Here is a 13,124-nt window from a genome sequence, read left to right as displayed (position 1 = left end):
GGCTTTGCAAGGTTTTAGAAGGTTGTGTGGGATCTCAGAGGACTGTGCGGGGTCTCATATGGGCTTTGTGGGGTCTCAGCGGACTGTGCGGGGTCTCAGGAGGGCTTTGTGAGGTCTTAGGGGGCTGTGTAGAGTCCCAGGAGGCTGTGCAGGGTCTTAGAATGGCTGTGCAAATTCTATGGTGGATTGTGTGGGGTCTCAGGTGGGCTGTGGGGGGTCTACGGTGGGCTGTGCAAGAGTCCAAAGTAGGCTGTGCAGTTAATATGGTGGGGTGTGTGGGGTCTCAGGTGAGCTGTGTAGGGTCCATGGTGGGTTGTGCAGCCAATATGGTGGGGTGTGCGGGGTCTCTCCTCGGCTGTGCGGGGTCTCAAGTCAGCTGTGCAGGGTATATGCTGGGCTGTGTGGGTATATGGTGGGCTATGCAGGGTCTATGGTGGGCTGTGCGGGGTCTCGGTCAGTCTTGCGGGTGGGTGCGAGCAGCGTGGATCCACAGGAAGGAGGAGAAGGAGATTTGCTGCCAGCGCTGTAACCAGGCACTGCGATTCACAGGAAGGCTGCCGAAACCTTGCTGGGGACATTGGCAGCCTTCCTGTGAACGGTGGTGCCAGTTTACAGTGCTGGCTGCAGTTTAAAAATGTAAATGGCCGGTATCAGCGCTTAGTGTTGGTGCATATTTACGAGTATCTCTTACTTCCTGTTGTATCTTTGGATAGGGAGTGAAGAGGAATCTCCTCAATGGAACACAGACAATAAAAACCCCAAACTGACGCGTTTTAGTCTTTCCCTATTTTATCTAAAACTGAAAAAAAAAGTTTTGTGCTTACATAAACTTTAACATTACCATTTACTGACTTTTACCTGTTAAAATGTTTTATCAGTATACTGTATATTTTGGCATAGCGTTATAATTACTTATTAAAAAAAAAAACCTTAATATATGTGCAGTCACTAATTAAACTTGTTCAGGGAATACTCTCATTAAGACCTAATTAATGAGTCTCATCAGGACCCTAGAGATATTTTTCAAAGATAATTTACATGACATCTAATTTACACCTTTACCCACACCACCAAAATAATCAAGATAGCATTTTTTCTCTAATTATGTTAAAAAGACAGTATGTGATGGATACTTCATTTAAAGGAAAAGTATAATGGTGTTTAGTCAATGTTTCCTTACATTTACAAATTTAAAGATGGATGCTTTGTATTATTTTCTAGATTTATCTGTAAAGTCTTTATTTTACAACAAAAATGTTAATGTTGACATTGTGAAGCTTGCTGGACTTTCTAAAAAGAAAGCCCAGCACTGCCTATATACTTGGAAATAAACTCGATACTGTAGCTTGCGATATACTGAGCTTTGGGTCACGGTGCTGTAGCTCGCGATATACTGAGCTTTGGGTCACGGTGCTGTAGCTCGCGATATACTGAGCTTTGGGTCACGGGAGGACACTAGTTTATGTCCTCCCGTAACCCTTAAGAGAACTATGGAGAAAAACACTTACCCCATAGTTCTCTTTTAATGATTACAGAGCTGCATGGATTTGTGTCACTTATATCTGTTCAGCTTTAAACAACACCAAGCCCATTTATGTTAGCCCTGTGCATTGATATCAATAATAGCATTATTTATATGCTTAACAAATAACTGTAACTTTAGTACAAGTTGTCCTTTAATGAACCGCCCTCCCCTCCCCGAGTGCAGACCACCTGATTACATATTTATCTCCTGCCCCGTTCCAGCAATCTTCAGCTACGCCCATCACCACCCAGCCTTCCCCCGAATGTGTCCCCATGTGCCCCATTAATTCCTATTGGAGAGCTGTGCTCCGCTGGATCACTTTTAGGAATGGGTATGGCTGCAGCGCGCATAAGGGGGACCCAATGGGGGTGAGTGGGTATGTTGTGCTTGCTGCATTCATTCTAGGTTATGTTTTCAGTTTGTATTTGGAATGCTCATAGAGGTTACATTTTCCCCCAAAAATAAATCTACTGGCTAAGCTAAGTGTAAAGCTGGAGATACAATAGTAGACTTTCATGCGATCGGTCATAAGAAAAATCAGACATTTAACATAATTTGAAATTGCTTTAGATTATAACATTTGATTTGAATAAAATCGATATTCGATATTATTATTATACAGGATTTATATAGCGCCAACAGTTTGCACAGCGCTTTACAATATAAGGAAGACATTGCAATCAAATAAAATGCAAGGCAAGATGGTAGGGAGGGCTCTGCCCCTTAGGGCTTACAATCTAAAAAATGAATGGAGTTTCCCAAATGAAAACCACATTCACTGTTAGAATTCAGTCCATCCGAGAAAAATGTACCATCCTGCTCCTTTGGTTTATTTGATCGAAAACAACTGTGAAATTTACCCCATTAACTATTAGAAAATTAAAAATGTTCCGAAAACAATTTTTTTCGAACAAAATTCTACTGCTATATGACCTTTTCAGAGTATTCTGATATTAAACAAAAAAGTTGCAGTCCTGGTCCTCGGAGGGTATTATTTTTCTAAACTAGGTATCTTTAAATCACGGTAATTTCGAAACGGTTGCCCCACCCCTTCCGTGTTGATAAATGACCGTTTCACCGACCTGGATGTCAGGTCTGCTAGTCTGCATTATTTATGGCTTGTGTTCTGCAGTATTTGCTGTAATTATCTCTTCTGACTGGCTTATAATTAAGATGTTAACGAAGTCATCAGTGCAAGACCTGCTACACCACAGAGCAATCACTGAGAGAACAGAGGGGAGACCAGAGAATTGCACTTTGTACCTTTTTTTTTTTTCTTTTTGTAAAACTATTAATTTTACTGGGAACAGACTCAGAAGGTAATATCAGAAAAACTGTCAATGATAATGTAGTAACAATATATTTCTCCTTGGAAAAAAAATGATTGTATCTGTCCGCCTATTTATCTATATATCCTATAAAACATATCTACACTGAGTGGCCAGATTATTTTGACCACCCCATCAGTACTTCGTTGGGCCACGAGATGACTCCACGAGATGACTTTGTTGGGCCGCCTTGTGACTCCACGAGATGATGAAAGGTGATGCGAGGAATCTGACATTGCACTGTTGCCCTTCTGTTGTCTTGTACCTGTCTTGCCAGTCTCCGTTCTGCCCTAACATTGACTAGTCGCTGACGGCCACAATTTGCACGTTCAGACCCAGATTTTCGGCTGACAGTCCGGTCTTTAAACACTTTAACAACAGCTGCTCTTGAACATTTAACGAATTCTGCTGTTTTGCTGATACTCGCTCCATGGCTCCGAGTGCCAACAATCATCCCACGTTCAAAGGCTGTTAAATCGCGTTATTTACCCGTATCTTCAGAAAAAAATCACTTCTACTGTCGTGGTAAACAACCTGCTTCCCTATTTATAATAGTCTGGCCCTCTAGCAACTTCAGCGCGAAATTAAAGCTAATTATAGCTAATTTGCCTACAAATGTCAGGTGGTCATAATAATCTGGCCACTCAGTGTATGTATCTCTAGATAGTATCATTCTTATCTATTATATATATCGGCCCCCTATGTGAATAGGGGTGAATGGCAGCGAGTGAGCTGTTGGAGCTTCGGCTCAGCTGATCCAGATGTTGGATCGGCTGAGTCGAAGTCCTTCTGCACTATGGCTCAGCCGAACATGCAGAGCATGTTCAGCTGACCAAAGTGCAGCCGAAGGCAGCCAATGTACGGCTAAAATCAGCTGTACTGAGCTGGAGTGAATAGCCGAACGTAGTACGGCTCACTTTACTTCGGCTGGGTTATTGACTCGGCTGCCTAATGATTTATCAATGAACACAGAGCTGCATCAATGTGTTTATTTTATATCTCAGAGATAGGTCAACAGCCCTCCAAATACAGAAAGTATTGTTTATTGCAAAAACGTCACATGGGTCAAATATGCCAACATTTCGGGGCCACGCAAGGTCCCTTCCTCAGGGGAACACAGCAACGTTCTTTTATATCTGCCTGTAATTCAGCATTAAATATGTTTATTTTGCAGTACCATGGTTCTGACACTTTTGTATTGTTAAAAATCCATAATGTGTAAACCACGATTCCCCTTTAAATAGTCAGTCTTTCTGTGTGCAATGGCAAAAGGTGAATGGCAGAATGGCTCTCCTAGTCAATTGTTCTGTCTTAGGCAAAGGAGCCGTGCAGGATTAGTTCCAGCAGATAGATTCAATGCATAACAAAGCTTACCTGATGTGTCTGGAGCAAAACCTCTCATCAGGGGGGTTGGAAACCTAATAGTGGAACAAGAATTGAGAATCTCCCTGGCGTCTGAAGTTCAGCCGCGTGTGAAACCTTGGCTGCCACTTTTGCATGTCAATATGTGACTGCGGCACTAGCCCTTGGCAAGTGTGTGATAAGGTAGCCGGGAGTTCCAGGAGACAAAGCACAGATAAAAGGAGCGAAAAAGAATGAGGACTTTGAATTCAGCACTTGTTACATGTCTACCTAGATTGTACTATGAATGGAAATTGAACCGTGGCGGATATCAGTATTCTTCAGGTGTGAAGCTGTAGTAGTCCGCCAGAAAGAAGAAATATGTGGCCGGTTATTTTTGGTTTGTACTAAATTGTAGTAAATTACATTTATCAGCAAATATCAAAGGAAACCTGAAATGAACAAAACACAGAGGTATGCATTCCTAACCTTGTTTTGAAAATGCCACCTACCCCTTACTATGAACTTTCTTGCCCAACTTGAATGCACCTGTCTTGATGACCCTTGTACACCTAAGTTGATCCCAACCCAGTACACTCATCTTAATGCTCTCTCCTCCAAGATGGATCAGACATAATTAAGAAATATGTGGCAGGTTATTTTTGGTTTGTACTAGGGCTGTTACTGATTAAAATTTTCGTGTTCGATTAATCAAAATTTTTTTTAATCGATTAATTATAACGCACATACAGATCCAATTACATTGGCCTATACACATACAGCACAGCAATGAAGTAATAAAATGTACTAGGATCACACTAATCCAGCACGTTATTAATCTCACGTGCCCCACTCAATATGGCCGCCGCTTGAGTGGGGCAACTCAGAATAATAACGTGCTGGATTAGTGTGATCGACATCACCGGACTCCTGCCCCCTTCCCTTCATTAGCCGACGGAGCCACTTGGGGAAGGGGGGAGGAGTCCAGTGACGTTGATGTCCGTGACGTCACCGGATCTACGACGGGACTCCCACAGCCCTAGTTTGCACTCAATTTGAGTAAAATACATTTATCAGCAAATATCAAAGAAAACATGAAATGGGCAAAATATAGAGGCATTCCTAACATTGTTTTGAAAATGCTACCCGTTTACTATAAACCTTCATACCCAACTTGACCGCATCTGTCTTGATGACTCTTGCACCCTTGATCTCAACCCAGTACACTTATCTTAATGTTCTCGCCTACCAGATGGATCACTCTAATATTAATACAGGGCTCCTCAATTTTTCAGAATTCAATTCTGTTGAGATTATCTCCCAAATATGATGCAATAGGATAGGTACAGAGCTTCATTAACAATTGAGAGTTATAATGTTGCACGGAAGGGGTGCTATCTAAAGGGTCCGTCTCCTGAAGAGACAGGGCCCATCTCTGAGCCCCCGGGCCGCAAGGCTCCTGACAGGGACAAGGTACTCATGTCCACCTGGCCAAAACCAGGCGCACCCATTACTCATGGTCGACCGAAGCCGACCATGGGAAAGACAAAAGTGAACCTATGGTTAATTTTAAACATGTCCTGCCTCAGAACACACAGATCCTGTTTTGTTCTTTAGTGGCCAGAAAAAGACTGTTGCTTGAGCCTCCCTGCTTACTGGTCCGAACTTTCACTGAGTTTGGACTAAGCCCTGCTAGCTGCCATCCTACTGTCCAATGGTAAACAGTCTAATAAGAGTGACAAACAAAAGTCCAACATTTCTGATTATATAATTGGTGTACACTAAAAAGACAGCTAACGCATTTTGGGGGTCACGCAAACTCCCCCTTCATCAGGGCTCAAAACATTTGATATGCTTAAATGGACTCAGGTAAGCAGATACCAGATGGATCTGTATTTATTTTGCTTGGAATAGATTAAAAAGGCCAGGTTATGCCAGAGTTAACAGATGCAGCAAATAAAGGCAGCAAAAATGCCTGTCCAATAAGTGTCTCATCGGACAGCGGAATGGCACTTGGCACTTAGCTGTGATTCAGACAATCCATCATAGATAACATAAAAAAAAGAACAAAGGAAAACAATTCTATTATTGATTAATCTTTTTGAATACGCCAGTCCATTTCGGTGTACAGACGCTCCTCCGCATAGCGTCAAGCATTAAATGGCATAAAAATCTGAAGTCAAACTTAAATTATAGGTGACAATTATTACGATTAGGCTCAATATCAATTTCACTTCTCTAAGTTTTCATAGTTCTGCTAAGCAGTCTGCAGGGCATAGTATATGAGGCTCATTTAATTCCTAATGTTGTAATTATCATGACTGAACAGGAGAAAGAAAAAAAAAAACCACAGTGACAAATCAGAGAAATACATTTCACAGTGGAGGCTTTCATAAAAATTTTATGGGGTAGCAAGTTGTTTAAAAATTGTTTAATCAATCTCATCTGCTTCTGAGATCTGCAAGGAGTCCTTGTTTTTTCTTCCCCTTAACCGGAGAAAGTATATTGCAAGATAATAACCATCTGTCATTTTAAGGCTCGTACAGCTGACAAGGAGAGGAGAGAGAAGAGCACTTTTTCTCTGTTTAGGGAAGAATGAAGACTCTATTTAGAAGCCCGAACTGTTGTAGCTCCGCTTTAAAGTTCATCATTTAGGGAAACGAAATGTAATTAAATCCGTAGATCCATTCACTGCAAATGAGACAGATTCATGGACTGTATCATTTGCTTTTCGCCGAGTCTTAAAGTCAAGTTACAGTTTTGTTGAGGGAAAAAAAAACTCAACTACCGGTATATATTGTACAAGGATTTTTATCAAACTTGATACAGATTATTAGACATGTGCACGGCAACACGATTCGTTTTCCGACGTAACCAATGAAAACAAAAATAATTTCCATTCGCTTCATCAAAGAAAAAAAAAATTTATGCTGTTTCGGATTAGGAGGCAAAGAGCTTCCGGATCCAAAACTGCGCATTGAAAATGCAAAACGAGTGGCGGCCACGTCGGCGCGTTCTGTTCTGCCATCTTTGAGTGTATCTTGTATCTGTGTTTGGGCACCACCATCTTGGTGTATACCAAGATATACTCAAAGATGGCGGCGCATCTGCGCAGAATGTGCCGATGGCCGATAGGGGCGCCGCTCGTTCAATGTGTGACGTCATACTGAAAATGCAGAACGAGCAGTGGGAATTTCGGGCGCCGGCGCGTTCTGCTCTTGTGCGCAGCCATCTTTGAGTGTATCTTGGGATACACCAAGATGGCGGCGCCCGTATGTTTGGGCACCGCCATCTTGGTGTATACCAAGATATACTCAAAGACGGCGGCGCACCTGCACAGAACGCGCCAATATGGCCGCCGCTCATTCAGCATGTGACATCACACTGAAAATGTAGAATGAGCGGCGGCCATGTCGGCCGCAGGCGCGTTCTGCTCTTGTGCGCCGCCATCTTTAATTGTATCTTGGTATACACCAAGATGGTGGCGCCCATATGTTCATGTGCATACAATTTCTGGTCCAGTGGTCTGGTTCCCATACTTCTGAAGAGCCGGCAGGACCACCCACTGTCAGAATTTCATCCGATACCTGTAGATTGGTGGAAACTCTATCATTGTATGGCCAGCTTAACTGAATGACATTTAGTTTGCTAAAGCAAACTTCTTTTTTTTTCATCTACTAATCGGCTTTTCAGCCAGAGATAATTAAAGCCCTGAAGGACCCAGTCATGTGCATTCATTTATCTGAAATGGGAAAATTGTGATTGGATGAGTACAGTACATTCCCTCGATGTCTCAGGCTTCTGTATGAGTTCTATTACATGTCCCCAAGTGAACTGTTTAGAGGGCACACAGATACACCTTCCCACTACGGATTCAGGTAATAGGGGAACACAGACTATCCAGGGAAGGGAATGTGTAATAGGCTCATTATTGGTAAGAAATGAAACATCCTAAAAATGTATATATTTTTTTAGGCAAATATGAATAAATGTTGTGTAGTACTCCTCACCTCGCCTTTGAGGGCTTGTTCACACCAAGTGCGGATCAGATGCAGAGGAATTACAGACCACATCAAGAATGCATCCAATGTATTCCAATGGTATTTTGGGCTCTAGTTTACACCACAGCGTTCAGTTCCAGAGCATGTGGAGAAACTGCAGCATGCCCTATTTTTTCTGCCCTGGAATGCACCAAAACGCATGCAAACGCATCAAAAACACATGCAAATGCCCAGGAACGCAATGAAAGCCCCTTTTAGGCTAAAAAAAAAAGAAAAACGACCTGGAGCGTGGCAAAAACGGGGCAAAAAGTACTGCGTTGATCCAGATCCAGATCCAGATCTGGTCTGGATTTGGTGTAAACAGGCCCTTAATATCAGGGTTGCTATTGCTTCTTTACTGTATGTCACTACTTGTAACAACTGTGTAGAACAGTGGTGGTCAATTTTCTCTATAAATGGGTGGCCTCGAGTGTGGCCCCTGACTTCACCAAAGCACCACACATAATTTTTAGTGAATGTAATGCAACAAAAAGATTTCAGAGGATGCAGACATGATGCAAGAGATGGTCAGAGACTGCAGATGATACAAGAGATGGTCAGAGACTGCAGACATGATACAAGAGATGGTCAGAGACTGCAGACATGATGCAGGAGATGTTCAGAGACTGCAGACATGATACAGGAGATAGTCAAAGACTGTAGACATGATACAGGAGATGGTCAAATACTGCAAACATGATACAGGGGGTGGTCAAAGACTGTAGACATGATACAGGAGATGGTCAAAGACTGCAGACATGATACAGGAGATTGTCAAAGACTGTAGACATGATACAATAGGTGGTCAGAGAATGCAGGCATGATACAGGAGATGGTCAAAGACTGCAGACATGATACAGGAGATGGTCAAAGACTGTAGACATGATACAATAGGTGGTCAGAGAATGCAGGAATGATACAATAGGTGGTCAGAGAATGCAGGCATGATACAGGAGATGGTCAAAGACTGCAGACATGATACAGGAGATTGTCAAAGACTGTAGACATGATACAATAGGTGGTCAGAGAATGCAGGAATGATACAATAGGTGGTCAGAGAATGCAGGCATGATAAAAGAGTTGGTCAGAGACAATAGACATGCTATAGGAGTTGTTGGATACTATAGAAATGCTTCAGGAGACTGAAAACACCTGCTAGAGATCACTGCTTTTACAGCCCCTTTACAAATCAATGCATTGACATTTGCGATCCCTACAGACTCTTTAAAAATATCTTGTCCCACATCTGACATTCTTCTTAGCAAGAGAGACGACACATAAAAAGTGACATAGTAGGAAAGAAACTGCACTGCCTTGAGTAAGCACCTTGGTAAGGAAAACCTGAGGAGGCTGATTTACTAAAGCGGTTGAGGATATTCACACATTAAGTATTCACTTTAATTATCTAGTCATGTGACAAGCAAATTCCTGTGTATCTATGTCATCTGCAGACAATCAGGTCATTCAAAGTGAAAAGGAATATACTGAATGATCAGTTTTTTCCATCAATGGGTTTTTTCTTCCCTGATGGCACATTTGGGCATATTCCAGGATGACAATGCCAGGATTCATCGGTCTCAGATTGTGAAAGAGTGGTCCGGGGAGCATGAGACATCATTGTCACACATGGATTGGCCACCACAGAGTCCAGACCTTAACCCCATTGAGAATCTTTGGAATGTTCCGGAGAAGACTTTACACCATGATCCGACTCTCCCATCATCACTACAAGATCTTGGAGAAAAATGAATGAAACTGGATATAAAATAAATGTGACATTGCATAAGCTTATCGAAACGATGCCACAGCGAATGAGTGACGTAATCAAAGCTAAAGGCGGTCCAACTGGAACTATCTGTCTATTCTAATGTACATCTTTTTGACAATCCCAGGTCTTCTTCTGGGTTCTAACTCTGCATCCGCTTGATTGGCAGGGCCCTGATGATGTAAATCCCAGGCATGCGGACAGCAGATACTTCATCTGGGCAAGAATTTTACCGAGCCTGTGCAGTAAGATGCACATGTGCGGCTCAGTGTACAGGAAGCAGGTAGAAGCTTCTATGGCCTGTCAAACATTTTTTCCAATATCAGATTTCATTTGCACTTTTTTTTTTTTTTGGCAAGTTTAGACTTAGATGTTAAAGGAGAACTATGGGGTCAGGGCTTTTCCCCATAGTTCTCCTAAGGGTAACGGGAGGACACAAACTAGCGTCCTCCCATCACCCAAAGCTCAGTATACCGCGAGCTGTAGCTTGCGGTATACTTAGACGCCGCAGCCGGAACGGATCCTGACACTTCTGTCTGGATCCACCCAGCTGCGTGAGTGACAGCTGGCTCTGCCTATCTAGAGGCAGAGCCAGCTGTACACGCCCCCTCCCCCATCCGGAACGCCAGTCAGCGCTGGAGGATCGGACAGGGGAGGGGGGGAATACTTGCAGGGAGCAGTGAGTGACAGTCACGGCTCTCTGCACAGATAGATCGAGAAGTGAGCGAGCGCGTATGTGTATGCACACTTCCCGATCTACTGAGCCGACCTGTGACAGTTTCATTGTCACAGGTCGGCTCAGATTATGAGGCTGAGTGAAAATCACTCGCCTCATAATTCTCCTTTAAATTGTGGCATTGTGGAATCTTGGAAGATCGTTTACTCAATCGTGCTGCTGAAAAACCTCTCATGTGGCAGCTCACGTTAAAAGCAATGCGACGCAAACAAAAAGAACACACACGTGTATACGTACATAATATATGCTTTGCTAAAGTTGAAGGATAGCTCAATTGATTATTTCCCTTTATAGGGCAATCACACTCTGCCCTTCTTACCACTTCGGGAAATGTTGACAAAGAACATACGTTTTGATGCATGACATTAGCTCCGGAAATTTTTAATTAAGATTAATCTCTCAAGTGCGCTCAGCGTGATACCCCTTCCTTTTTTAATTTAGCGCGTGCTATGATCATCTGAGGTCATTTTACAGGGGGAAAATTATGATTTATGGAGTATGTCAGCCAAAACTATTCTTAAACTTGTTTTCTAATCAGCTGGTATCTCTAAAAGTTTAGCATCAGATCCTAGTTACATCTGAATTAGGAAGTTACAAAATATGTCAGTGATTTTATTACTATCATTTTTTGAATGCGTTGTTTAACTGGTCACATTATTTGTGTCATTGTAAGTAGGGGCATTGCAAGTTAGACAGCTACATAGGCTGTTCAGAATCCCATAGCTCTTAAAGGAGAACTATGGGGTTAAGGCTTTTCCCCATAGTTCTCCTTTAATATATAATGAGGGGAATTCATCAAAACTGGAGCGGACAAAATCTGGAGCAGCTACCCATAGTAACCAATCATCTTCTCTGTTAAGTTTGTTCAGTTAAGATTTGAAAATGAAAGAGAGAAGCTGATTGGTTGCCATGCACAGCTGCTCCAGATTTTGTCTGCTCCAGTTTCGATGAATTCCCCTCATTATATATTAAAGGAGAACTATGAGGGAGGTGCTTTTCACTCCCCTCATAGTTCTAGCCGACCTGTGACAATGAGACTGTCACAGGTCGGCTAGAACTATGAGGGGAGTGAAAAGCACCTCCCTCATAGTTCTCCTTTAATATATAATGAGGGGAATTCATCAAAACTGGAGCAGACAAAATCTGGAGCAGCTACCCATGGTAACCAATCATCTTCTCTGTTAAGTTTGTTCAGTTAAGATTTGAAAATGAAAGAGAGAAGCTGATTGGTTGCCATGTACAGCTGCTCAAGATTTTGTCTGCTCAAGTTTTGATAAATTCCCCTAATTTTGTTAATACACCCATTATCTAGAAGTAGCAGTGATGGAACGTAAAGTAGAACTATGGGCAACATTAAAAAATTACATATATCATGAAGTCTGTTGATAGCATTTAAACAGCAGTCTTTGTTTGTCCCCATATAACATAGTTTTATTACCTGTCGCTCCTGCCAGTAAGTCTGGTATTTTTCAACTTTTAAAGCATATCTATAGTCAAAAACTACAAATAAATCTGTATTTCTCTATATTGTATTTCCATAAGTTCTATCCCACTCCTAATAACCATACCCATCTAGAAGTTTGTAAACGTCTGACATATTCACGTAGACCTGTGAATCTGTACTTCCTGGTGTCATAACTTTCACAAAACCTGTTTTCTGAACTACAACTCAACATCTGAACAATGCAACATTATCATTGCTTGCTGGCAGCAATGCATGATGGGATATGTTGTAGACATGTGCATTCGGACGAACCTGCAAATCAACAAAAATCAGTTGATTCAGCGGTTCGTCCGAATCCGAAATGACGAATTTACTATATGCCTGTATATACGAAAACTATATTAGGGCATGCATAAATTCATTTTAGAAAATGCGCGGGGGCCATGTTGGCCGCCGGCGTGTTCTGCGCATGCCCGCCACCATCTTGGAGGAGGAGCATATTAGACATGTGGTTTCAGATTCAGACGAACCTATTCACACCTAAGCGTTCTGTCGCTTGTTGTTTGAAGCTTGAAAAAGTACAAAATATTCTATGCAGGCATTTTTGGCCCCATAGATTTCAACAGGAGCACCTGGAAAAATGAGCATTACTTGTGTTTTTCCTTCAATTATGCACCAAACAAACATCTTCTCCTTTCGATTGTCCAAAATACAGGGTGGGCCACAGAAAAGTATCTCGCCTCCGGCGATAGTATGACAAGATGGACGAGCAAGTGGATTGTTTTTATTCACTTACCCACAAGTGACAACAGATGCTGAAAGTGATCCCCGTTCACGTCTATGCACAGACATGGCCACCACGGCCCCCGGACTTGTCCACATGCGATTTTTATCTGTGGGGAAATTTAAGGCAGAAAGTGTACGCCAACAATCCACACACCCTGG

Source organism: Nanorana parkeri, unplaced genomic scaffold (genome assembly GCF_000935625.1).
Source record: "Nanorana parkeri isolate BGI_ZX_2015 unplaced genomic scaffold, ASM93562v1 scaffold9, whole genome shotgun sequence".
NCBI classification, from domain to species: Eukaryota; Metazoa; Chordata; class Amphibia; order Anura; family Dicroglossidae; genus Nanorana; species Nanorana parkeri.
Note: the sequence above shows the minus strand (reverse complement) of the source record.